This window comes from Engystomops pustulosus, chromosome 4 (assembly GCF_040894005.1).
Source record: "Engystomops pustulosus chromosome 4, aEngPut4.maternal, whole genome shotgun sequence".
Lineage (NCBI taxonomy): Eukaryota > Metazoa > Chordata > Amphibia > Anura > Leptodactylidae > Engystomops > Engystomops pustulosus.
The window spans coordinates 64,847,464-64,873,280 of NC_092414.1; the positions used below are offsets into that span (position 1 = coordinate 64,847,464).

At 38.4% G+C, this 25,817-nt stretch overlaps 1 long non-coding RNA gene across 1 annotated transcript in view; it reads right to left on the reverse strand.

Annotated features, from left to right (window-relative positions):
• The window catches only part of LOC140128984 (uncharacterized), a 33,942-nt gene extending 9,265 nt beyond the window's left edge, over positions 1 to 24,677 (reverse strand). Inside the window, exons 1-3 of the long non-coding RNA XR_011855228.1 lie at positions 24,590 to 24,677; positions 22,176 to 22,240; positions 22,020 to 22,079 (exon numbers count right to left, since the gene is read on the reverse strand). This is a non-coding gene — a long non-coding RNA (uncharacterized lncRNA). The remainder of the gene's footprint in view (positions 1 to 22,019; positions 22,080 to 22,175; positions 22,241 to 24,589) is intronic.
• Between the last annotated feature and the right edge of the window lie 1,140 nt (positions 24,678 to 25,817).

Here is a 25,817-nt window from a genome sequence, read left to right on the forward strand (position 1 = left end):
TTTATTTCTTGGCTTCAGCAATGGTTAGTTCCTTGGCCTTTGTCCATAAAACTCCTGTTCGGTTTAGTCTGTGGCGTATGGTCCTTGTTGAAACCATGATCACAGACGGTTCCAGGTTGACCTTCGGGTCTTTTGATGTTTGACGTGGAGTTTTTTACACCATTTTGACTTTTGAAAACATCTCTTGACAATTTTTTCCAATGTCCAGTGTTTTCACAACAGTCTTGATTCTCCAATACTGCAGTATAGCATGCATCTAATTTTGTTACAATTGACTCCTACCCTGTATCAAGCTATCACGCCAGACTGCAGGCATGAAACATAATAAATCTTTCATGCCTGTAAACCTTCTCACGAAACTTAACAAGTTCCTGTTTTGGAAAGTGGCAAGGGAAGTCAAAAATCTCCATGTGTACCAAAAGAAATATGCATGAAATGTTAAATGTCTGGCGGTTTCTATGTATGTGTGCTGTGTTTGAGGGTAGACAAGTTATTTGGGAATATCTAATTCAATTAGTTTTTCCTAAATATTTGTCTTATAATGTTGAAAATGCATTATATTTTAGGTCTTGATTTTCATTGTATCTGATAGTATCAGTCATAAATTACTAATCTTTCTTTAACCCCTTTGTTACCAACCTCACTTTTACCTTGATGAGTAAGACCTATTTGTCACTTCATCCAGTAATACCTTTAGCATGCTAAGACTCACCCAGGTGGTTTTGAAATAGTTTTGCTGTGACATTTTGTACTTCAAGTTAGTGAGAAGTTTTGGCTTATAAGCCTTGCATTTATTTATATTAACCCCTTCAGGACTGCCATACGGCTATATACGTCCTATTTGCACATACCCCGTGCAGAAAGGACGTCTATGAAAGTCTTGACAGTGACAAGCTTCATAACACCATATCTCCTGAGGTACACATCTGGCCATGCTCTTGTGGTGGACAGGTGGGTGTACAAGCCATTGCTTTCATCAGTATCTGTGATAATAACGGTTTGTGCACTGTCTGTCCATGGACCGATTTCTATCTACTGGAAGTAAACATAGAAGCTTTCTGTACAATGACAGCAAGCAGAGATCTAGAAAACCATGAAGAATTGATATAGAAAATATAATGGAAAAGTCTAAAGCTTTTCATTACTCAAACTATATCAATTGCTTGCTGAAAGTGGACAACCCCTTTAACCTTTTGATCATAAATATGGTGGGATTTATTAGAAGTGTCTGTTAGAGCAGAACTGTTCTAGTTGTTAATGGCAACCAATCAGAGCTCAGCTTTCATTTTTCCCACAGTTGTTTAAAAAATTAAAGCTGTGCTCTGATTGGTTTCCATGGGCAACTAGAACAGTTTTACCTCAGACATTTCTGATAAAGTTGGGTAATAGTATATGGTTCTTTAGCTACAATAAGTTGCCGTTATATAAGATACTATATTCAGCTGACAGATACAGTTGAATGTCACAGTTGTTACTGAACAATCCAATATCTATTAACTAGAAAAGCTTTGCAAAACAATAATGAAAATAGCTAGGTGTTGATTAACACATACTACCGTAGTACACCACCTAGCAATGTATTATCTTTTTGTATTTTATGCAATGAGCCCCATTTTGCTGGCTCTTCAATCCTATAACAGTGATGTATATAACAGTGATGGATGATGATCACTATATTTCCTTGTAAATGTATCACATTGCACTATAAAGCCATACCCTGAACTTATGAGCCTACCTCAATATATTTACAGTTCACACCTAGAAAATATGTGTATAAAAATGTATCATTACAATAGATTATTCAGAAACTGTAGTAGAGCAAATATAGTATATATCTATTATATACATCTATCTATCTATCTATCTATCTATCTATCTATCTATCTATCTATCTATCTATCTATCTATCTATATAAATATATATATGCACATACAAAAACATGCTCTTTCATACTAATAATTATGTAAAACAACAGTATAGTTGTAAGTTTCCAGCTTCCTGTATATGCACAAGTGCTCAAACAGCTCCCTCTGGTGGAACAAGGTTAAGAAATTCAATAAAATTTCAAAGGAGTAGCTGTAATTTATGAGTTACCTTTTTAATACCACAGGTAAAAACATGCAGATTGGTCACATAATGACTGTTCCTACAGCATGTGTTCTTCATCAATAATTACTTCTTTTCAAGAAAACATGTGTATAAATGTGGAGGTCTCCTATTAATTCTCTTTCATGGATTCAAGGTACTGTGTGTAACCCCTTAAGAACACCATCTAATTTACAACTTTTTTATTTACTCTGGTTCTGTATTCTAAAAGAAAATGTAATATTTAATTGACATGAATGTATTTTGGCTCTTTTTGTAATGCTGCAGTAAGGGAACGGACAAGGATGAAAAGGTAATACAGACAAGGACAGTAAAGCTAGACACTCCCTCTCAGCTGTTTCCGATGCTACCCAAGTGGTAGGTGATAACTGAAAACACTGAGACAAGAATAGGACAAAATATAGAAGAATCGTACAAATCAAAACCAAGAGGACAGTGAAGTACATAGTAACGAGACAAGTGGATGATTAGAAGACAGGCTGCAGGTCAAATAATCCAAAATGTGGAAGTCCAGAAAATGTTACCATGCTCCAAGGAATACTTGCAACAAACACTGTGAATTGCTCACAAATTCCTTATGAGATATCAAAGTTCCATTCCAGAAAGTGATTAGATGAATTCCTTGACATCCGGACTAGTAAGGAAGGAATGTGAGCAAAGGAGACATCTATCCATTACTGTCTGCAGTGGAAAATAAAGTCAGGAGATAGGCAGGTGTGGTGCAAATAAATTAATAAGCCAGGAGTGGAATAAGACAGAGTTCAGACTACTACAGGACAGAAGGCAGACTAAGTACAAAATCACAGTCACTAGCGTATCTTTACTTTATGGGTAGAGAATGGTGCTGTCAAAGTAGACACAGATGTTACATGGTTGTTTTAAAAAAATGAAACCATTTGTAATGCCCTTATTGTGTGTATATATTTATATATATATATATGATGGATGGGTCCTAATGTGTTTTGTGAGTCTTGGGGGTGCATTTATCAGGGCAGACTGGCATACGAGCCCTGAAAGAATCGCAATGTGAACTGCCAGGGGGCTGCAGGCCATCGGAGAGCGGGCAGCAGTCATACAAGCCTGAACAGTTTCTGGTCATCATTATATATGTATATATACCAGTATATGTCAAGGAAAACCACTTTGAAAGCTACATGGGCTTGACTCCTAGTAGCTGTGACATAAAGTTGTGTTCTGTTTTATTTATTGAGAACATTATGCAGATTAATTATAGTATTTTTGGAAAAGCAGGGATTTATTTTTAGAAAATGTCTTAAACCTCCTTATAGAGGAGCCTAGACTGTGCAGTGAAATAAAGCAGATGCAGCTCATATGTTACTAATGCTCTATTTTTTTCTTGAGTCAATTAAACTTGCACATAAGGTTTTTGTCACTGTAGTTTTTCTTCTCATTCGAGTGTAAAATCAATTATGTTTTTAAATGGCTGGATTATGCTCAGTAACCCGTAGATAATGGAGGTCAGCAGGTAATGGCTTATTACTACATACAGCCTAGGAAGTTCGGCAGATCTGATTATGAGACCATTCTAATTAGATAAAACAAGTAAGGGAACATATAACTTTCTTTGTCACATCTCATCATGTCACGTCTGTGTAAAACCTACCTTTCATTTTTAAAATGGGTTGTAAGGAGATTAGAGCAGTGAAGTTATTATGGAAAATTCTTTGTTTTTAATAGACATTGATCCACAAACTAATTCTGACTGCCATGAATGGGGTTGAGGAGGTTTCTTTCCTTACTATGGAACACTTTTCTCGGATTCACTTTGGAAGAACTGATGTCACTCCAATTGTCCTGGAAATCGGTATACAGGCAGTCCCCGGGTTACATACAAGATAGGGTCTGTAGGTTTGTTCTTAAGTTGAGTTTGTATGTAAGTCAGAACTGTATATTTTATCATTGTAATCCCAGCCAGAAGTTTTTTGGTCTCTGTGACAATTGGATTTTAAAAATGTTGGGTTGTCATAAGAATCAATATTAACACTAAATCTTCATTACAGACACCTGTGATAGCTGTTACAGCTGATTATTGTAGCCTAGGACTAAAGTACAATAAATTACCAATATGCTGAGGTCCGTTTGTAACTATGGGTCGTATGTAAGTCGAGTGTTCTTAAGTAGGGGACCGCCTGTATAACCAATTCTAGCTCTGTAAAATACAGATTTTTTTTTTCATTAGGGTGAGGGTTATTGTTAGGGTTTGCCCGATAAATAATTGTAGAAAATGTTTTTTGTTTGGGTTTCGCCATTCAGGTTCGGCTGTGCGACCCAGACATATGGGTGGCTCAACAGTCAAGTCGACCCCTTGCTACAAGCCATGGCCATGACTAGCCAGGGGGTGTTGGCTGCCAAATTCGGTAATATACCTAGCTCGTGTGGACAAACCTAACTGAAACTACGGGTCTGCAAATCTCTATTTATAAAGGATTGGAGGGGGTTACATACCAATTTCCAAAACATTTGGAGCAACATCAAATCTTGAATGATTTGCTCATCTCTAATTGTAGGTGTTGACTTGATTCTTCAAATTTTTTTTGTTCTGAGTCTGAGCATATGTGGCATGTACTTGACAAATCTGAAGCATGAAGAGCTCAGAGATGTATAGGTATGTTAAATAAAATGTACTATAGAAATCAAGCATGATGAAACAGGAACACTTACCCATATATCCAGGCACTATGACTGTGTTAACATTATATTTGTTATCCATGGCCTTCTTCCTTATAAAATCAATTTTTAAAAGATTGATGATCCAGAAGGGCTCTTGGGACCATTACCACAGTCCCTCAAGTCTCTGGTTTTACAGGCTTGAGTTCAGAAGCACATATTACCCCCCAGGCCTCATCACTTCCCCCTCCCTCTGTCCACTGTAATCTCACACAGGAGAAGGGAGAAGTGCTCCTGCACAGTGTAACAGTCTGTGAATCTACAGTGGAGCTCTAGCATTTTGGCAAATTTAGTAAAACAGGAGAAAAATTTTTCAAGTATGTTTTTGCTGTAATCGTATTGACCCTTATAATAAAGATAACATGATTATTAGGCTATATGGTGAACAGCAAAAAATAAAAAGTAAAACATCCAGTACAGGATTGATGCTTTTTGGCTCATGTCCTCAAAAAAAAAAGTTCCTAAATTTTCAACAATAGGGGATACCAACCCCAAAATGGTAACACTAAAAAAAGTATCTCATCCCACAAAAAAAAAGGCCATCATATCGCCCCAATAACAAAAAAGCTAAAATGTTATAACCTACAAAAGCTCCTTCCTTTCAGCGTATCGCTGTGCCCCATAAAACAAGTAATGGCCACATGTGGGGGGGTGTCTGTAACAAATTTTAAGAAGAGCTTTCTCTTTTTTATCTTTTGCATATGTGTAAATTTTAGGGCTAAATGAATGTATAACCCACAAAATTTGACCATTCTAAATTTCGCCTCCATTTTGATTTAATTACTATGAAGATCTCGAGTGGTTAACAGTCTTCCTAAAAGCTGTTTCTAATAGTTTGAGGGCTGCAGATTTGAAATTGGGTGGATTATATAGGGGGTTTTTGATGTTAAATATGATAAAGTGATGGCGAACCTATGACACGCGTGCCAGCACTGACACGCGTAGCCATTTTCAGTGACACGCGGCCGCCGAAGAATTACATGTCATCCTCAGCTCCTACACGGCTATGTGCAATAGCCGAGGATAAAAAAAAAAAAGCTGTAGTGTAGAGTAGTGCCGGAGGTCTGTAGGCTAGAACAGCAGAACTTTGGCAGAGAGCATCAAGGCCTGGGAATTCCGGTAAGCCGAACTTCCGTCTGGCGCAGCAAGCAGGGAGCAGTGGAACGCCGCAGGGGACGCATATCTGAGGCCCTTTGATCGCATATCGCTGTCTGGAGGCCCTGTGATCGCATATCTGAGGCCCTGTGATCGCATATCTGAGGCCCTGTGGTCGCTGTCTGGAGGTCCTGTGATCGCTGTCTGAAGATCCTGTGAAAGGTTCTGGGGTGTTATGAATGTGTGATTAGCCGTTACTGAGATAAGTGAGGGGGAGGCTGGAAGAGGCCTGTGCTATGGGTGCCGTTTCCCACCATTTAGCAGGATAATAATAAATAATTATACATATTTGTTATTTAAACTATAAATATCACAAAATTATGGGGTTTTTTTTCAAGGTGACACACCACCCGAGTTATGCTCGGTTTTTTGGTGAATTTTGACACACCAAGCTCAAAAGGTTGCCCATCACTGGTCTATAGTGTAGACATCAAATACGATGTCAACACTCTCAGTCCATCAGAAACCAGGGACCAGAAATGCAAAACATTTAAAGGAGTTTTTCATTTTAAACATGTTTTTGCTTTTAAACTCCTTTATTGTGTACAACTTCTACTATAATGACCTTATTTCCAGTTTAGAAATAAAGAATGAGGCCTAACAATAGGCAATGTCCTGCAGTTCTGTAGAATTATACATGTACTCTACAGTCTTAATAACTTGAGAACAGGATTAATAAAGAGGTCAAGACCAGCCAATATGTAGATAATGACCACTTTTCCCTAAAGGTGCTAGCTATTAGCAGTGTGGCGCCTTTGGAGAGGAAGCTGGTGGTTGAAGATAATAACCAATTGAACAAATTGTAATGTAAATAGACTATGAATAAACTATTATCAATAATAGCAGCCGGTGCATACTAAACTGGACTTTACCTTATCCCTATCTCTAAACCATCACTTGCATTAGTTGGTCTTTTTCTACGGTCTAAGTCATTTAAAAACAAGATTTGGAAATTTCAATCTATATGCATGTTCCATATAGATTCCTCATTTCCATTCCACATTTTAATTGGATTTTGTATATGGATTTTGTGTATGACATCTGTAGTGTTGGAGTATTAAGAATACAAATGGAGGAAACATACATTTTCATCACTTTTTGTAGGACTCTGAGAAAGGTTTTGAAAAGCTTGCTTAGATTTTATGCTTTCACATTTTTCCAAATTGTAAACATCCATCTTTGTAATAGTTTTTTTCATGCCGCCTGCCTCAATTTTCCAACTAAACGCAAATCAACATTTTTAGAATAGTCTAAAAGTAGCTGGAAATACTGGTTCCTGAATATAATAATGCCATAATTTCAGTACTGCCAAGAATAGTGTAACACTTAAATAAGCAACACAGTAACAAAAGATAAATTGAGGGTCATATGAAAATTCTGGTTCCCTTTAATGGCTGTGCTTATTGAATAGCTGAAGAGGTCATATGTATTGTGTTGGCATGGCATCTTTTGGACCAGAAAGAAAAGACAACACAGCAGAACTGGTGTGATGGGGTCAGTGTGACTGTGGTCATGGTTTAACAATATTCTTTAATTTTTGTAGTAAAAATATTGAGGGCCGGATAAATTCATGACCACCCAATGTGAAACCGTGGTACCTAACATTTCTGCTGCTGAGCACCGCCATCTTTAAATGCCGGTTGGCACACTCTGTGGTGTTATTGTAACACCAGCGATTGGTGCCAGCAAAGCTGACGGCGGCTTCAAAAAATTGGCGGCACTTGCCTTATCTATCAAAATATAATAATGTTTTTTCACTGTGTTTACCTCGTAACGGAAAATAGCGCCTCAAAGTCGAAAATTGGCACTTTTTCACAATTTTGAAAAAAATTTAAAAATTCAATAAGAAGTGATCAAAAGTTCATACAGTCCTTAAACTGGTAACATTAAAAATGTCATCAAAAGATCTTTATACAGGAGGTTTTAATTTCTGTAAATGTATGAAAACATTATACAGTAAAACCTATACAAATTTCTCATCCCCGTGATTGCACCGACCCAAAGAATAATGTAGACATGTCATTGTCAAGATGTAAAAAAAATTCCGTTTCCCAGTACACAGCATGGAATATTAAATACCATCACTATGAAGTATAATTTTTAATGCAGAAAACAAGCCATCACAGAGCTCTTTACGTGTAAAAATAAAAATGTTATAGATTTTGATGGTGTGGAGTGTAAAATGGAAATGAAAAAACAAGAAAGGGCTAGGTCGTTGAGGGGTTAACAATTTTTTTTAAAGTTTTACAAAATATAAAAAACATAAAATAAATAATCAAATCATCCCCACTTTCCCTAGAACACATATAAAAAGAAATAAACATGTAAAATCATAAATATATTAGGTATCGCCGTGTTTCAGAATGTTTGATCTATTAAAATATTAAAATAATTATTTCCTGCAGTGAACCCCATAGAAGAAAATAGCATCTATATGTCCGAATTGCCACTTTTTTGCCATTTTTATTTCAAAAGGTTGTACAGTTTTCAAAACGGTATCAATGAAAACATAATCTCTTCCCGCATACAATAACACCTTACACAGCTCCGTACACTGAAGTGTCAAAAAGCTGCAGGTGTCAGAATATGATGATGCAAGGTATCTTTTAATGCAAGGTTTTTAAATTTTTTTAAAGGTATTGAGACACTAAACTATAGAAATTTGGTATTTCTGGGCTCCTACTGATCCAAAAAATAAAGTAGAGATCTTGGTATTGACGGGGCTAAAAGCAAAGCATATGTTGCTCTGGCCACAATGTTTAGTTATCTATATTTAACTTTGATTTCCCCACCCCAGAGGATTATAGCTCATTTTTGCAGAAATTCATTCATATAAGGGCTTATTAATAATAGCTGAGTATCTTTTTTGATTGAATCATTTTGAATTATAGCTCATTAATACAATTTACCGTAATAGTATTTTTGAGTAGAAAAAAAAAATCAGAAGTATACAGCTTTTTTCATAGTATTTTATGTGATTTTCCATGTAGTATAAATTATTTCAAAGGGTCATCATTATCAGTTATGTTTCTATTGTATTTTATTTCTTTTACACAATATGGGTATTTTTGATACCATTTTTTACAATTTTGATTCATACATCAGTGTATCCATAAGTTTTTTTTTATTTGTAGGACAAGAAATATTTGGGATTTTTTCGGGGGGAGCTTATTGGAGAAAAATATTAATACTTGAGTTTTCTGAGGTTCAGATTTAGAGAATTTATGTTTTAGTAGCTTTACATACCGTATATACTCGTGTATAAACATCACCTTGGCTTATACACGAGTCTATAAAAAAAAAAAAAACTTATATACTCACCCTCCGGCATCTCGATGCTCCCCGCGGCTCCCTGATGTCCCCGCTGTTGGTGCGGCTCCTCTTTTTTCTTCCACGTGGCTCTTCTTCTTTCTTCTGTCTTCTTTAACTGCCGGCATGGACGCGGCCATGTTATCTTCTAGCCGTCCGACGCATACTATGATGTCAGCAGCGCCGTGTCATAGTATGCGCCTGCTGGAAGAAAACATGGCCGCATCCATGCCAGCAGACAGAATAAAGAAGAGGAGCCGTGCAGAAGAAAGAAGATGAGCCAAGCTGAGACCCGGGAGCTGCGCCGAACATCGGAGGGTGAGTATATAAGTTTATTTTGTGCTGGGGGGGGGCAGGCTGTATACTACTAGGGGCTGGCTGTATACAACATGGGGGCTGGCAGGCTGTATACTACTGGGGGCAGGCTGGTTGTATACTACATGGGGCAGGCTGGCTATATACTACATGGGGGCTGGCTGTATACTACTGGGGGCTGGCAGGCTGTATACTACTGGAGGCTGGCAGGCTGTATACTACATGGGGCCTGGCTGGCTGTATACTACTAGGGGGTGGCAGTATACTACTGGAGGCTGTCTGGCTGTATACTACCTGGGCCTGGCTGTCTGTGTACTACATGGGGGCAGGCTGGCTATATACTATTGGGAGCTGGCTGGCTGTATACTACTGGGGGCTTGCTGGCTATATACTGGGGGAGGCTGTGACCAACGCATTTCCCACCCTCAGCTTATACTCGAGTGAATAGTTTTTCCCAGTTTTTGGTGATAAAATTAGGGATCTCGGCTTATACTCGGGTCGGCTTATACTCGAGTATATAAGGGTAATTCATGCATTTAAATGATTTTATTTTACCTTTTTTATTCTATTATGAAATTAAATTTAAGATGCAAGGAAAATTGAATGAAATGGAATGAAATAGACTGCAATATGGAAGGAATTTGTCAAGGAGAGAATTGTGACTTTTTCCTGCTTACACAACCTGCACACCAAGTGGTTGGGAAGGGTGTATATTGAGCTTTGTCCCAGATACAGGAGCAGGAACGTCTTGGGCTGGTGCATTATCTTTAACCTGGTGCAGGTTATAGCACAATTCTTCACCAAGTAGGGCCTGGTGTAAAATTGTCTAGCCACACGGTCAAGTAGAGCTTTCTGGTATATCCAGATTTGCGTGAAAAGTGGGAGAACATCAACTGCTGGTGCACAGTATGTCAGTGCTTGATAAGCCCCCTCCTTGTATATAAAAATGAAAGGTAGTCTATTATGCCATTTTTTAAGCCCCCTCTCCCTCCTTTTCCAACTTTTGTAATAAAGGCTTCTAAATATTTTGCTAAGTAGCAATAAAAAAAAGAAAGAAAATCAAAACAAAGGGAGAAACAAGCAAACAACTTATCAATGTGCACAGAGACTCACATCTACAAACAGCCTTGTATTACAGGAAAAGAACAAAAAGATTTATTAAACACAAAGTGGTTATTAGTAATTCACCGGGGACTGCCTTCTACCATACAAGCAGTTCTTTTTATGAAATTAAGAATAAAAGTAATTATGATTAAATGAAATCCAGCTGTATCAGCATCATTACTATTATAATTGTTACAATATCGTCTTCCTTATTATTCACTGCATGTCGAGTATTTTACTCCTTCTGTCTCGTACGTTCCTAGAACTCATGCTTAATGGAATTCCATTACATTATAAAATGCATTAGATCTTGCATTTAAAGTTACTATGCTTCCTGTTTGTGTAATGATTCTTGAAAGCAGATGTACAGAGATATCTATGAAGCCGATGCGCACCTTGTATTTCAGCACCATGGACAGCGATCAATCTATGTTATGATGCACTTTTACACACTGTACCAAAGACCTCACAAAAAGCTTCAGTGATATTGCAGAATATGCTATTTATTTTTTCTGTCCAACTTTTTTTTTAATCTTTCCAACTTTTTTTTAACTAAAACTATATGCTGATTTAACTATATATCATCTTAAAACCCCTTTGGAACTCCTTATGGGTTCTTGTGCCTTCTTCAGTATTAGAACACTAGCCATATAGGTTATATTTGATGGACCTGTGTCCTTATACAATCCTATCTGCTTTACTATGATACAATATCATTTATTTGAGGGTTAAAAGTAACCATAACTAGTATGATTTTCTTCACTTCCAATATTCTGTACACTGTGCTTTGCTGAACAGTGGGCCTATTGCAAATATTTTACAATCATTTACCAATAATAAATGTGCATTATGTTATTATAGCATCATCATTGCAGCACAGTTCCATTATTAAAAGTGTCAAGAGAGAAATTTAAAAAGCAACTGGTCACCAGATTTTACCCTATTTAACTAGCAGTTTAACTAGAATCTTCGTTTCTATAGTACTTAGACAAATATTTTGATGTCATTTGATGTCATTTTGAAGATAAAAATCTCATCTTTCAGAGCACATCAGGAGTATGGTTTGGTGATCTGCACAACCAGAGAAATAGGCAGTCATAGGCATCTTTAATTGTCTAATCTCTCTAGATGTGGCTCAAGGTGTCTACAGTACCATGCATAGGAAAATTGGCCCAGCATCAGCAACCCTAAGTAATGACTACTGATGAGCAGACGCAAAGCTGCATTGTTCGGGTACATGTCAAACATTGTGGGTTCAGGTCCCGGAATCAAACCCACACTGAACAAATGTTCAGGTTCGTCTTTCAAACGGTAACAAGTGTAAATAGTGCCAGCACTACTTCCAAATCTTACTGGGTCTGCTGATCCCTAGTTATGATCTTTCCTGCAGTCATGCTCTCAGTGTGATTTGACTGCGATTTTGGGTAGCATTATGTAAATGTCTAAATGTCTGATTATGGGACACACTGGGTAACTACATTACATTACAGTACATTATCATATTCCAATCTTTTGTGTTAATAGTTCATAACTTGCCTTTTCAGAAACAGAAAGGTCAATGGATGCTACTAAAAGGGCACTTGTTGAGTATTTAGGCTGAAATTCAATTGACATGTTCTTTTTTATAGTAGTAAATACAGTTGGAAAAAGACACCAGTCCAACCGATTAATTATTTATTATAGAATGTTTATCCAGAGGGAGGCAAAAAACCTTGCAAGGTTGATGGTATTTGGCCCATCTTAGGGAAAAATTCCTTCCCGACCACTAGTGGCAGTCAGAATGGCTCCTTGGATCAACAGAAACTTACAAAACATAAATAATCCCTGCCTTTCCCTAGTAGAACTGCCTTTCCTCTATGTGTTGAGGTTTCACCCTGTCTATGGTGATTGTAGAATCACCACTCCTCTAGGTGTAGTGGATGCCCCTGTCTATGGTGATGGTAGAATCACCCATCTTCTAGGTGTAGAGGATGCCCCCTGTCTATGGTGATGGTAGAATCACCTCTCTTCTAGGTGTAGAGGATGCCCCCTGTCTATGGTGATGGTAGAACTGCCTCTCCTCTAGGTGTAGTGGATGTCCCCTGTCTATGGCGATGGTAGAACTGCTTTTCCTTTAGGTGTAGAGGATGTCCCTGTCTATGGTAATGGTAGAACCTCCTCTACTCTAGGTGTAGAGGATGCCCCCTGTCTATGGTGATGGTAGAACTGCCTCTCTTCTAGGTGTAGAGGATGTCCCCCGTCTATAGTGATGGTAGAATCACCTCTCTTCTAGGTGTAGAGGATGCCCCCTGTCTATGGTGATGGTAGAACCACCTCTCCTCTCGGTGTAGAGGATGCCCTCTTTCTATGGCGATGGTAGAACTGCCTTTCCTCTAGCTGTTAAGGATACCCCCTGTCTATGGCAACGTTAGAACTGCCTCCCCTCTTGGTGTAAAGATTTCCCCCTTGTTCTGGCCACAGGTCTTAGTATAAAAAGATCTTTGGAAAGATGTCCATGTGCTATCCATTCAGAAATTTGTAAATTGTAATGAAGTTTCCCCTCAGGCATATTTTTTTCTAAAAAATATATTGCAAATCATTAGCATGTTTTGTGACTGCTCATTACTGCCAGTCACAGATTTTGTTCAAAAACTGCCAAAAATGCTGAAATTTACAAGCAGGACTTCCTTCTCATGTACAAATATAGCTTGATATTAAAAATATAGGCATCTCGTAGCAGTTATTAGGCATTTCATTATGCGCATCCTACTATCTCCTAACCCCTTCTTTCCTCACTGGGTTCATTAAGAAACTAAATATCACACTGACTTTTTAATAGTAATGTGACACAGCAAATTGTGATTAAATAGAAATTGTTCCTGCTGCTGCTTCATGATCCAGAGGTCAAATTGTTAAAGAAATTGTTGTACTTCACATAAATTAAATACGGAATGTGTGGCAATAACTTACATTTTTAACATTATAGTCATAGTTAGTTGCCGTTTAGCTGTCTCTGATCAACAGTGTGATCTTAAGTGGTCTGGAGAAAAGAACTACTACAAATCTTGGGCACCATACATATAATAAGTTAACTTAAAATTTTGTGATGTGATGTGGTTGATGAATGTTGTTTATCACGATTGTTGTTTATTGACTTTATTTTAAATTGCATGAAAATTTTTATTTCCTGCTTACACATAAAACGGCACAAGGTAAACGTATGTTAGAGGTTACAATAATCAAAAGTCACAGATAAAATAATACATGCATATTTTTCACTGGATCCAAATCATTTACTAAGGGCCTGAATCGCGTTTTTATGGCGATTTACCTGAATTTTTCCGTTTTGCGCCGATTTTCCCTGAATTGCCCCAGGTTTGTGGCACATCGGCGCCGGCATGCTTGTGATGAAAAACCGCCGCATTTAAAAAAGCAAAGTGTTGCTGGACACGCGCTTACCTGCACTCATCCCGGCTTGGTGAAGTTCAGTGCATTCCGATGAACTTCAGCGCAGCAGCGACACCTGGTGGACGTGGGAGGATCTACCTTAGTGAATCGCCAGAAGACCCGAATCCACCGCAGAGAACGCGCCGCTGGATCGCGAATAGACCGGGTAAGTAAATCTGCCCCATTGAGTCCAAAATGATCTGGTTGTGTCCTATGATTAATCTGTCTCCATCACAAATTAAAATTTGCTGTTCCTATAACACTGGGGGGACACTCATTTTGGTTGGAACAAATTTTAAGTCTGTTTGGAAATGGCACCCATTTTCCCCCATCACCAAAACTATTGGATTGTCCCCTCACAAAGTTTATGATGTTTGAACTAATCGACACTCTATATTGTGCTAAAGAAATTTTGAAAATTAATGTCATGGTTTGTGGCTGTAGACTAGAGATTTTCCATCAGTCTAGATCAGTCCTGTTTCTAGGATTTCCGGTGATGAGATGTTCTTGGACATTTGTACTGGATGCTCCAACAGTAATTAGCCATAAGAACTAAAAGAACAATATACTCATTGCAGCATTTTAACTAACGCTTTAGAGAGAAATTGAAGGTATTTTTTCAAAATCAGCAGCTCACCCAGAATTACCGAGAACCAGGTAAAAAACTTCAGGCATCAAAGAAAAAGATTTGAAACAATCCAGCTCCATAAAAATAGATTGCTCCTTTATTGATCCCTTTGTAGATACATAGAACACTTCAAATAAAAAGCTGACGCATTTCTGGTGTACTAGACCCCCTTACTCATGCCTGAAAAAACTCCAGGCACCACAAAAAAAAAAATACCTTATATACTCGAGTATAAGCCTAGTTTTTCAGCACAAAAAATGTGCTGAAAAACCCAAACTCGGCTTATACTCGAGTCAAAAAAATAAATATATCTAAACTCACCTTTCCGGTGACCCCTGTATATCTTCTGTCCGGCAGCAGCGGCAGCCTATATACACTGGGGCAGGGTCTGGCAGGCTATATACACTGGGGCAGGGTCTGGCAGGCTATATACACTGGGGCAGGAGCTGGCTGGCTATATACACTGGGGCAGAGCCTGGCTAGCTATATACTGGGGAGGCTGTGCCCAATGCATTTCCCACCCTCGGCTTATACTCGAGTCAATAAGTTTTCCCAGTATTTTGTGGTAAAATTAGGGGCCTCGGCTTATACTCGGGTCGGCTTATACTCGAGTATATACGGTATTCTCCCGTGTAATGCAATACAAAAATAAAAACAAAGTAACAACACCAAAATCAGGCATTAGAAGGCAGACCTTTAGCTCTTCATATTTGATGTCTTTTGATATGTATACTGAACATTTAAAAGTTTTCATAACCTTTTTGTTTTGCAAGGTTGGTAAAATTGTAACAAAATTGATAAAATATAATATTATAAGTGACTGTGGTTTCCTTAGAGACACAGTGTGGAGATTTGTTGCAAGGAACCAAAGCTACCTGATGGAAGATTATGCTGCCATAAGGCACAGTAGTTGTGATCAAGACCTCTTTCTGATGGAGCACAATCATCATCTTTTCTTGCTAAATGGATGTTTGCCTGATCAATAACCATCTGGTATTGGAAACAAGTATGTGTATTGTGATTCATTTTATCCACAACTGTTTATAAAATGAAATCTGAGCTCTGCTTCGTTGCCATGAGCGACTAGAGCCGTTCTACGCTCAGACACTTCTGATAAATCTCCCCCACAGAGTCCCAGTGAGAAAAGTCTGCTGTCGGTGACACTGCAGCGCTACGTTGAACTTTGTTATCAGTTTTTATTTTTATCTTCTGATTAGAATCCGGATGGTGTTTTATCCATCCGGTAATTTTAGCAGACATCACATAGTGTAATGTAAAATGACATTTCCATCTGGTAGGTATCCAGCTCTCTTGGAATTACACCCTCGTATCCACATGTGCACAGATAAGTCAAGGCAACATTCAGTAAACATTAGCACACCCCACCATGGTATAGAGCAATTCAAAATCCTTTTTGATTTGTTCTCCATGGTTAACAAAGATGAATAAAATACAACAGAAAACAGACATGTTGCGGTAGAGTAGTCTTAGTCCTGGCCTGAGACCAAGGCTTTTCTGAAACAATTTGGCTGTTAAAACTCTGTCTGGGTAAAAAAAACACAAAGCACCCAGGAACTGAGGACATTTTTTGATTTATTAATAATAATTCCTTTATTTATATACACAGATTACACAGCGCTGCACAGAGTTTGCCAAATCAGTCCCTGTCCCTATGCGGCTTAAAATCTAATCAACCTACCAGTATGTTTTGGAATGTGGGAGGAAACTGGTGGACCTGGAGGAAACCCACACAAACACAGAGAACACATACAGATGCTTTAATTTGTTTTAAGCAAATCAGTCACCAGGTATGCCATTTTAACAGGTTCCAATGCTATGCTGATTTTAAAAATGCCTTAGTAAGTATTCTGAATAATTTCAGCACTTTATTATAAAACTTTATTTCACATTACCTGGCTCCCTGCAGCAGCATCTGGTGAGTCCCAGCGTTGGGGCAGCTGTAGCCTGTTTATGCCTGTGTTTCCTCATGCATTTTTCGGTACTCACCACACTACTGGCAGGGAGCCAGGTAATGTGTAATAAAGTTTTATAAATTACTGAAATAATTCAGAATGCTGATAAAGGCATTATTAAAATCAGCATAACATAGGCTGTTTGAACATGTCACCAGCTAAAAAGGATAGGTTCACTTTAATTATTTTTTTTTTCTTTGATTATTTTTTTATGTTATTATTCCAATAACTTTCCCTAGCCCATTTTAGGCAGGAATTTGGGTGTAAAAAATTGGGTCTCCCATTGACTTCAATAGGGTTTCTGATCGGGTTAAAGTTCAAGCTGGGTCCCAAACCGAAATTTTTCCCTGTATTTGGACAAAGCGCTCAAAGCTGAATTTCACCCGACCTCCTCATTACTATTCAGGACTTTAGGTACATATACATTGTTTTCTTCTTCAAATACCTTGTAGCTTTCCCCTAATGGCTTTTTAGCAGCAAAACATTTTTGTACTTTGCATAATATGTGTCTGTTTGGATAAACATACAATCAATGAAAAAGAATACAAAGAATGTAGCACCTTTCTTATATAAAACCATATGCACTTTTTCATTTCCTTAGAAATAATCTGATTGCAGAGCAGAGTATCTTGATAGATGTCCTAATTTGATCTGCAGCCCATGATATTAGGACATTACTTTATTTCATCTGTAAGTGAAGACATTTCCCCAAAGAATGTAACAAAAGAAACTCTGGAGTTGCGCTATTCGTAATTGAGATATACAATGAAAGATTCCAGCAGAGCATTTAATCTCTGCTCAAGGAATTCATACATAATCAATATTTGCATAAAGAAAGCTCCAGCCAGATATAAAACTAAACATGCCACTATAAAAATGCTCCCATAATGGGTCCAGTCGTTTTTCTAAAATATGGATGTTCTACATAGTCCAGTACCTTTACCTGTGAGCAACATTCAGATTTCACAAGTGTGTTTTTTGGTCATTTTTGCAGTGGATGAATGATTGGTTGTGTATTAAAACAGGATACTATGCATAATACTCATCTCAGTATACTTAAAAGAAAAAGCTGTCGGGGTGGTTTGTGACAGTAAACAAACTACACAGGTCCTTCTGAACAAGTGATTTTGTGTCCCAAATCACCCTGTTACAGTTCTCTCTGTGGGCAGTATAAAAAAAACTTACCTAGAGAAGAGTCCGATAGGGCAGATTGGACTCATCTGTGGTGCTCATCTGCGCAGTGATTCAGTGAGGTCGGACTAGTACACCCAGGCTTCCTTGTGCATGCACTGAACCTACGGTACATCTCAAGTGTGCTACAGCGGCTTCACAGTATTACTGCGTCAGCACTTTAGGCACCGGATGGAGGAAAGTATATATTTTTAATTACTAACTAAAGTGCACAATTTTGGACCCTAAAACACTGGTCTATAAGGACCTGTGGGTGGTTAAGTGTCCCAAATTACCCTGACAGGTCCTCTGTAACCACTTCATGCTCTGTGTTCAATATATCGAATGCTGAGAACAGTGACTTAACGCTCAGCGTCTGATATATCGGACGCAGAGCTGATTCTGGCTCAGTTCAAGATCGGAACCGAGCCAGCATCAGGAAACAGTGGATGTCAGCTGTAGCCAGTAGCTGATATGCCTGTGTAGCCCCGCGGTCAGAGGGGGCTCTGATCGTGGGTTTTTAACCCGTTAAATGCTGTGGTCAGCGCAACCGCGGAATTTAACTTGCCTGACAGGGGTTTCTGCCCCATGATTGGCCCCCATGCGTCTCCACAAAGTAAATATATCAGAGCAATCTGAGCAGAATTGACATGCATCGAATATTAATACTCTATGTTCAATTTATTTTTGCATTCCCCAAGCAATGTACAGATATTTCTACCATTTGGCAACTGCTTTAAACCTTACTATTCCCTTTGCCAGGTTAAGACTAGGAGCTGTAGATTGCCTCTGGAGGACCACAAGTGTTTATTGAAAACAATAAATACCATATACTGTATGGAGTCCTTGCAAAATCCCAGATTAAGTGTTTCCATCAGCAAGACTTTGCATTCACTGTGATCTGGGATGAAACTAAGATATGTTAAAAAATATCCTGTTCTATGGAGGATTTGCTGTGTTTGCACAAAATGGCTGGGCAACTGTACACACATCCTGACCCCACAGGTCTCAGGTTCTGCCCATGATATACTGGTTATTGTCAAGGAGATTGTGACCTGATCGTACAGGTTTACCCTCTGGGTCTGAAGGTTAAGTGCAATAAATACAGAAATGAATGTAGAAAATTGTATATTTAATCAGGTACATATACTCCTTACATATAAAGAGTTACAGTGGCAGAATGGCAGAGAAATTAAATATTACATGCAGATATACATTTATTCCTTATAAACAATAGAATTAACAATTTCCCTATCTAATTCATGGATGTTATGGTTACCTGTGATTTGTAAAATGCTATGGAATATGATGGTGCTATATAAATAAAGATTATTATTATTACCATTCATAGAACTTATGTGCCCCCCAAATGGGAGTCCTCCAATAAGTTCCCTCTATACAAACTCTTCTTAAAGGACAACTGTCACCAGGTAATTCCATCTAATTCTTAGCACATCACCTTTTTACCCCTTTTATAGTATCATAGTTTATAGGTTTATAGTTTATACGGTTGAAAAAAGACACTTGTCCATCAAGTTCAACAAAGGAAGGGAAGGGATTGAACGAGGAAGAGATTTATGGGAAACAATTCTATATAACAGTGATGGCGAACCTTTTAGAGACAGAGTGCCCAAACTGCAACCCAAAACCTTATTACTTATCGCAAAGTGCCAGTACGGCAATTTAACCAGAAAACTGACGGTTGAGTTTAGAATCAATTTACACAGGACTGTCTGAGCTCGGATTCCAGCAGTCCTATACACACTGAAACGCCACTTCTACACCATTTTACACCAGTAATAAAAAGTTAACAAAAGGTCACGCAGTCCTCAAAATGGTAGCAATAAAAACAACGGCTCATTAAGCAAAAAAAAATCACACCTCCCCAGCTCCGTGCACTAAAGTTATTAGCGTCACAAGATGGCGAAACTATTTTCTTTTTCGTACACTGTTTTAATTATTGAAAAAGTATTAAAACACAATAAAACCTACATATCTGGTATCACTGTGATTTTACCTAACCAAAGAATTTGGAGCGCACAGCGAAAGTATTAAAATCCAGCTTCCCAGTACACAACATGGAATAATAAATGAGAAGTAAAATATGTTACGCAAAAAATACCTCACACAGGTATATATAAATGCACACATAAATATATAATATTATATGTATATACATAAATACATACATAGAAATACATATGTTACTTGCTCTTTGGTTGTCCAAGGTGGCGGCCATGCTGGCGGGCAGAAGTTCAGGTGTCTGTTGTTCCAGGGGGGGTCGGTAGGGTAGATGGGCAGAGGGCAGGCGGCCAGAGTTAGGGCTTGGGGGAGTTGGTAATGCAGCATCTGGAGTTTGGGGCAGTGGGGTTATGAGGCATGAGTTCCAGGGGAGGAGGTGATGGGGGACAGTGACCGAAGTTGAGCTGGGGCGGGGTAGTGAGAGCGGCTGGAGTTCGGGCGGGCAAATTGCAGTAGTGGGCGGAGTTTGGGCGGGGGGTTCGTTGCGATAGCGGGCAGAACGGGCTGGGGTTCGGGCGCGGGGGGGGCTTGTGGTAGCAGGGGCAGTTTGTGCCATGAGTTTCAGGCCGCTTGCAGGCAGAGTTTTATGGGAGGTGCGGGAGCGGGTAGGAAATCAGCCTTCCTGCTGATCTATTATGCCCCGTGGATGCCCTGAAAAAAAAACTCACCCCAGACTCCGCGTTCCTCCAGCTGATCACTGCAGCGCACACGGAGTAAGGTACCCAGCAGTGGAAGCGTAATGACATGATTACGCTGCCAGCGCTGGGACGCTTTACAGTCCTGTGCCCTGTTGTGATCAGAGTGACAGATCAGGCAGTGTCAGCGGCCTGCTCTGTCATGGCTGTTAGGAGTATCAGAGCGCAGCTGCAGGAAAGGAGGGAGACTTTATAACTATGACGAGCAAGTGTTTCTAAATGCACATGCGCAGGATTTGTGATCTGTGAGGAACGCTGAAGGAGCAGCTCTCAGAGGTAGCAGATGGGAGCGTCTGGACCGCAGCATCATGAAAACACTGGACCGCTCTCTTCTAGATCGGACCCCTTAGATGGCATCACCTACCTATTTTGCATATGAATCCCGAGGTGAAAGTAATGATTTATATAGGGATGGGACTGCGGCTACAGAAAAAGAGACATAGCAGGTTGGAAAGGTAATGAAGGAGTACCTCCTCTATACACAGAGGAAGATTTATTAGGGTTTGAACACCTGAAAACTGGCATAAGAGCTCTGAAATGGGCACAATTCCTGGGGAACGGAGAGTGGGCTGAGTGGACAGGTGCAGGTCTCATAGGTCTCTTTGCTCTTTCCAGCACAGGCCAGAGTGCACTTATACACCATACAGGACCTTGTATAGAGATTGCCCACCGATGCAGTGCAGCCACCTGCCAGATTTATCAGGAGACCAATATTATTTATCCCACTGCAGAAAGGTTGGATAGATAATACTCTGACACATAAAGCATATGATAAATGTGCCCAATTGTTTTAATCTTTGTATTAAAGAACTTTTACTTGTTTAACTATGGGATGAAATTTATTTTGTACACTACTAGTTAGTATTTGCACCCCTCATAGTGCACTGATGAGAAACATACCATCCAGACAAACTTACCCTTTCTCGATCTGGTTTATATAAAGGAAACACCCTATGTTATAAAAATTTCTTAAGTTTTAATAAGCTTCTAAGTAAGATGCAAATTTGTTGAATAAAGTCAAGGAAGCATTTAATTTTGAACTAAAATCAAGTTCTCCCCACATCAGAATGCCCCTTCTCTGTATACGGTGTTTCTGCATCCATGGACATCACCTGAAATCTGGGGAATTATGTTAATCACAGCAGGGGGTGTTCTGAGATGGGGAGAACTTGACTGCAGTGCTGAACTGGATGATGCCACCACACTGGGCCATAAAATACATAATCTGGAAGGCGATAAGCTGCTTGAAAACATGGTTATGTTACATTGGGTCAATTTCTATTGACAGGTTTCCTTTAAGGTGAATTATTTAACAGAATGATTCTCTTATATTTTGTATTGATCTTAAGTGTATTGTAAACTGTTTTGTAAACTTCTTTCTATTATAAACTACTGTACAAAATAAAAAAAATAAACAAAGTACTCACTGGTGCTGGTTCTCCTAAGTGGGGGGTGTGGTGCTGCAGGTTACAAATGTACCGTCCCTACTAAAGTAAAATACATAAGTAAAAATTGTAATTTAACCACTCTCCTTAAAAGTTTTGGGAATTATACCAGTGTCCGAGTATAAAACTTGCAAGTACCTGGAATTTGCTGTAAATTCTTCAAAACGTTATTCAGTGAGAGTTCCTCGGCACTTGTGCTCCTTCTGTCACCATAAAAAAACATGCAACGCATTTCGTAAGAAAATTGTCTTCCGTCGTCAGGGATGTCGTCTCCTGTCCTGTCGGTTACTTATATAGCCTCAAGTAGATTGGGGCGCTATACATTTTTTGTTGGTAAGTATCATAAAATGCAAATATTTCTAACTCACTGTTTAGATCATTGGGGATTAAAGTGTCTAGAGTGTAAATCCACTTGCTCTCTACTTGAAACATTGGGGGTCATTTACTAAGGGCCCGATTTGCGTTTTTCCGATGTGTTACCCGAATATTTCCAATTTGCGCAGATTTCCCCTGAATTGCCCCGGGATTTTGGCGCTCGCGATTGGATTGTGGCTCATCGCCGCTGGCATGCACGCGATGGAAATCGGGGGCGTGGCCGAACGAAAACCCGACGGATTCGGAAAAAAACGCTGCATTTTTTTTAAAAAATGTGTCGCGGAGCTTGCACTTACCTTCACTCAGCCCGGCTCGGTGTATTTCAGTGCGTTCCGGGAAACTTCAGCGCAGACCCGAATCCACCGCAGAGAACGCGCCGCTGGATCGCGAATGGACCAGGTAAGTAAATCTGCCCCATTTTGTTAATAAAGTCTTCTCCTCTCCAGTCCTGTTTAACCCTCTGTATGCCAAATGCAACTGATCCTAATGCTATGTCTGCATGTTTTTCTGCAAAGTGTCTGAGTAGCGGGTGTCCTTTTACTTTTTGCTCTTACTTTTTGTTTTTACTATGTTCTGCAAGTGTTCTCTTATTCTGCATGCCAAAGTTCGTTTTGTTTTCCCGACATAGGTTTTATTGCAGGTACATTTTAGACCATAGATCACACCTTTGGTATGACAACTTATATGATCCCTGATAGTGAAAGTATCATGAATAAATGAATTACTAATAATGTATACTGAGTTTTTTGATTTAAGTTATCTAACAAACTTGGCAGTTTTTAAAAGGAAAAAAGGGTGTTTGGGAAGGATGTATTTTTTGACTTTCTTCTGGCTTTTAGTTGTAGGTGCTACACAATTCCCAATATTTTTAGCTTTTTCGGAATATAAATATTGGATTTTCTGGCATTTGTGCTCCTATTATTTTGTCTTGTTTCAGAATGTCCCGGTGGTTTCTTATGATCTTTTTAAATTTGCAACCATTCGCTGTGTGATTTAAAATAAACAGTATTTTCATTTCATCCATCACATTCTTTTTATTTTCTTTCTCTTTTAGCATTTCTCCTCTAGGTATCTTTGCTACCTCTTTTTTTTATATATATTTTTCCTTATCTTCTGCTAAGTATCCTTTCTCCTTAAACTTGCTTTGCATATTATCTGCCTCCCTCCAATACTCCTCAATCTTACTGCAGTGTATTGTCCTTTGGGGATGTTTTGTAACCAAACTGGATAATGACAGCTACTGAGTGGGATGTATCTGTCGGCTTACTATATGTTTTGGTGCAGATCTGATTGTTCTCAATAAGCATGGTTAAATCTAAAAAATGGATTTCTTCATTACTGTAAGTGGGTGTGAATTGTAGATAAAAATTGTTTTTATTCATTTCACTTAAAAATTCTTTTTAACTGGTTTCTCCTCCTTTCCAAATAAAAATGTTGTCATCTATGAAACGATGCCAGAGGACCAGGCCTGCCCGTGCCCGCTCATCACCAAATATGTACAAAATATACTGTACAAAATGGCTCCTCGCTTATTTGATTTCACATGGAACCATAACGTGTTATATACTGTATAAAAAGCCTTAGATGTGTTTTCTCCAAAGCTTTCCAGGCTGTATCCAACACTCGTTCGACTTACAGACACACTTTCACCCAAAGAGGGAATTATATCATTACATATTCCATTTATTTAATTACTCATTTATTTTATTTTATTCTATTTTATTTTTATTTTAGAATCTTTTTGCTAGATCACATGGTATATATTTTTAAAAAGGCCATATGCAGTTATATATTTTGGCCAATATAACTCTGTAAGATAATAGCAGCTTAGAAGATGTATTTTATAATTTTAATAATGTTTTTATATATATTTACCTCTAATGTTATATCCCTAAAAGAAACAACAGTCCCAATTATGTAGAAAGGGTCATTATGCCCAAAGTATCACTAAGGAAGGAAGTGAAAGACTTCCGAAATGTATTTGATCATTAATGTGGATGATTGATTCCTTTTGAGAACACTATTAACATGCTGCTATTGCTGTGGACTCTTACAATGAATGACCGATTGGTCAAAAAGCAAGTGTACAGCTAATTTTAACCTCTACCAAGGAAGAGATAAAGATACAAATCCTTCAACATCATCCATTATCTTCTAGTATTACTGTTCAGTGTTACCAGTTGTTTGGGTTCATTGCTGTGGAGATCGGGTTATTGCAGCTCTTGTGGTTTGCCGTAAGTCAGTTATGCGCATGTGCAAGTTGAGTCACTGCCGCACCAGATACTATGAGACGCCGACATAAGATACGGGGAGCAGTATTAAATCACAGTAGTGAGTATTATTATATTATTTTACCAGCATCCTGACCACTATTATATACTGTGGACTGTTGTAAATTATATTACCGTTTATTACTGGATACGGATAACAATCAATGGTTTACATTGGACATTATTTTAACTTACCAGGAATTGCCTCATTGATATTGGACTAACTACAGACAGTCCCCGGGTTACGTACAAGATAGGGTCCGGAGGTTTGTTCTTAAGTTGAATTTGTATGTAAGTCGAAACTGTATATTTTATCATTCTAGATCCAGACAAAAAAAAATTTTTCGCCCCAGTGACAATTGGAGTTTAAACATTTTTTGCTGTAATGGAACCAAGGATTATCAATAAAGCTGCATTACAGATACTTTACAGCTGATTATTGCCATCTGGGACTATAGTAAAGCATTCAGAAAGCTTCACCAGAGGTCAGAGGGGTCCGCCTGTAACTATGGGTTGTATGTAAGTCAGGTGTCCTTAAGTAGGGGACCGCCTGTATTAGAAACGATTGTTTGGCTAAACTGGATACTATTCTGCTATTTTGCTGTAGTGAGAAATTATTAATTGTTAGATGAAAAATATTGTATTTTAAACATGTGTATTATGTGTAAACATTTATATCGATTACAAAGCTTTTTAGCCCTAATCCATTTGAGGTGTATAATATTTGTATATAGTAGTATAATAGTTTTTTTTGTATTACTGATATCCTGATATTTTATTCCACGCACACTAAGTATATGCTCATATCAGTTGAGCCTTACTTAATTGCATTTTGTTTTTTTCCAAAGCTGGTTGGCCATCGACAAAGCAGACATGCGTTTATTTATATTACAGACATTTTGGAATATTATTCTGTTAAGCTGATAACATTAATTTGTATGACAAAATTACAGAATCAAATATTTTACATTGCTCCCTTTTTTCCTTACATTTTGAAATCGGAGATACATCCTTCCTGCTTGTATACTGCTGCATAATAGGTACATTTGCTTTTCTTGTCTTCAGGAGATTGAGTGTAGGAGTTGTAATTTAGCTCCTTTTTTTCCAGATTTGCAAAAAATTGTATTTCTAAAGT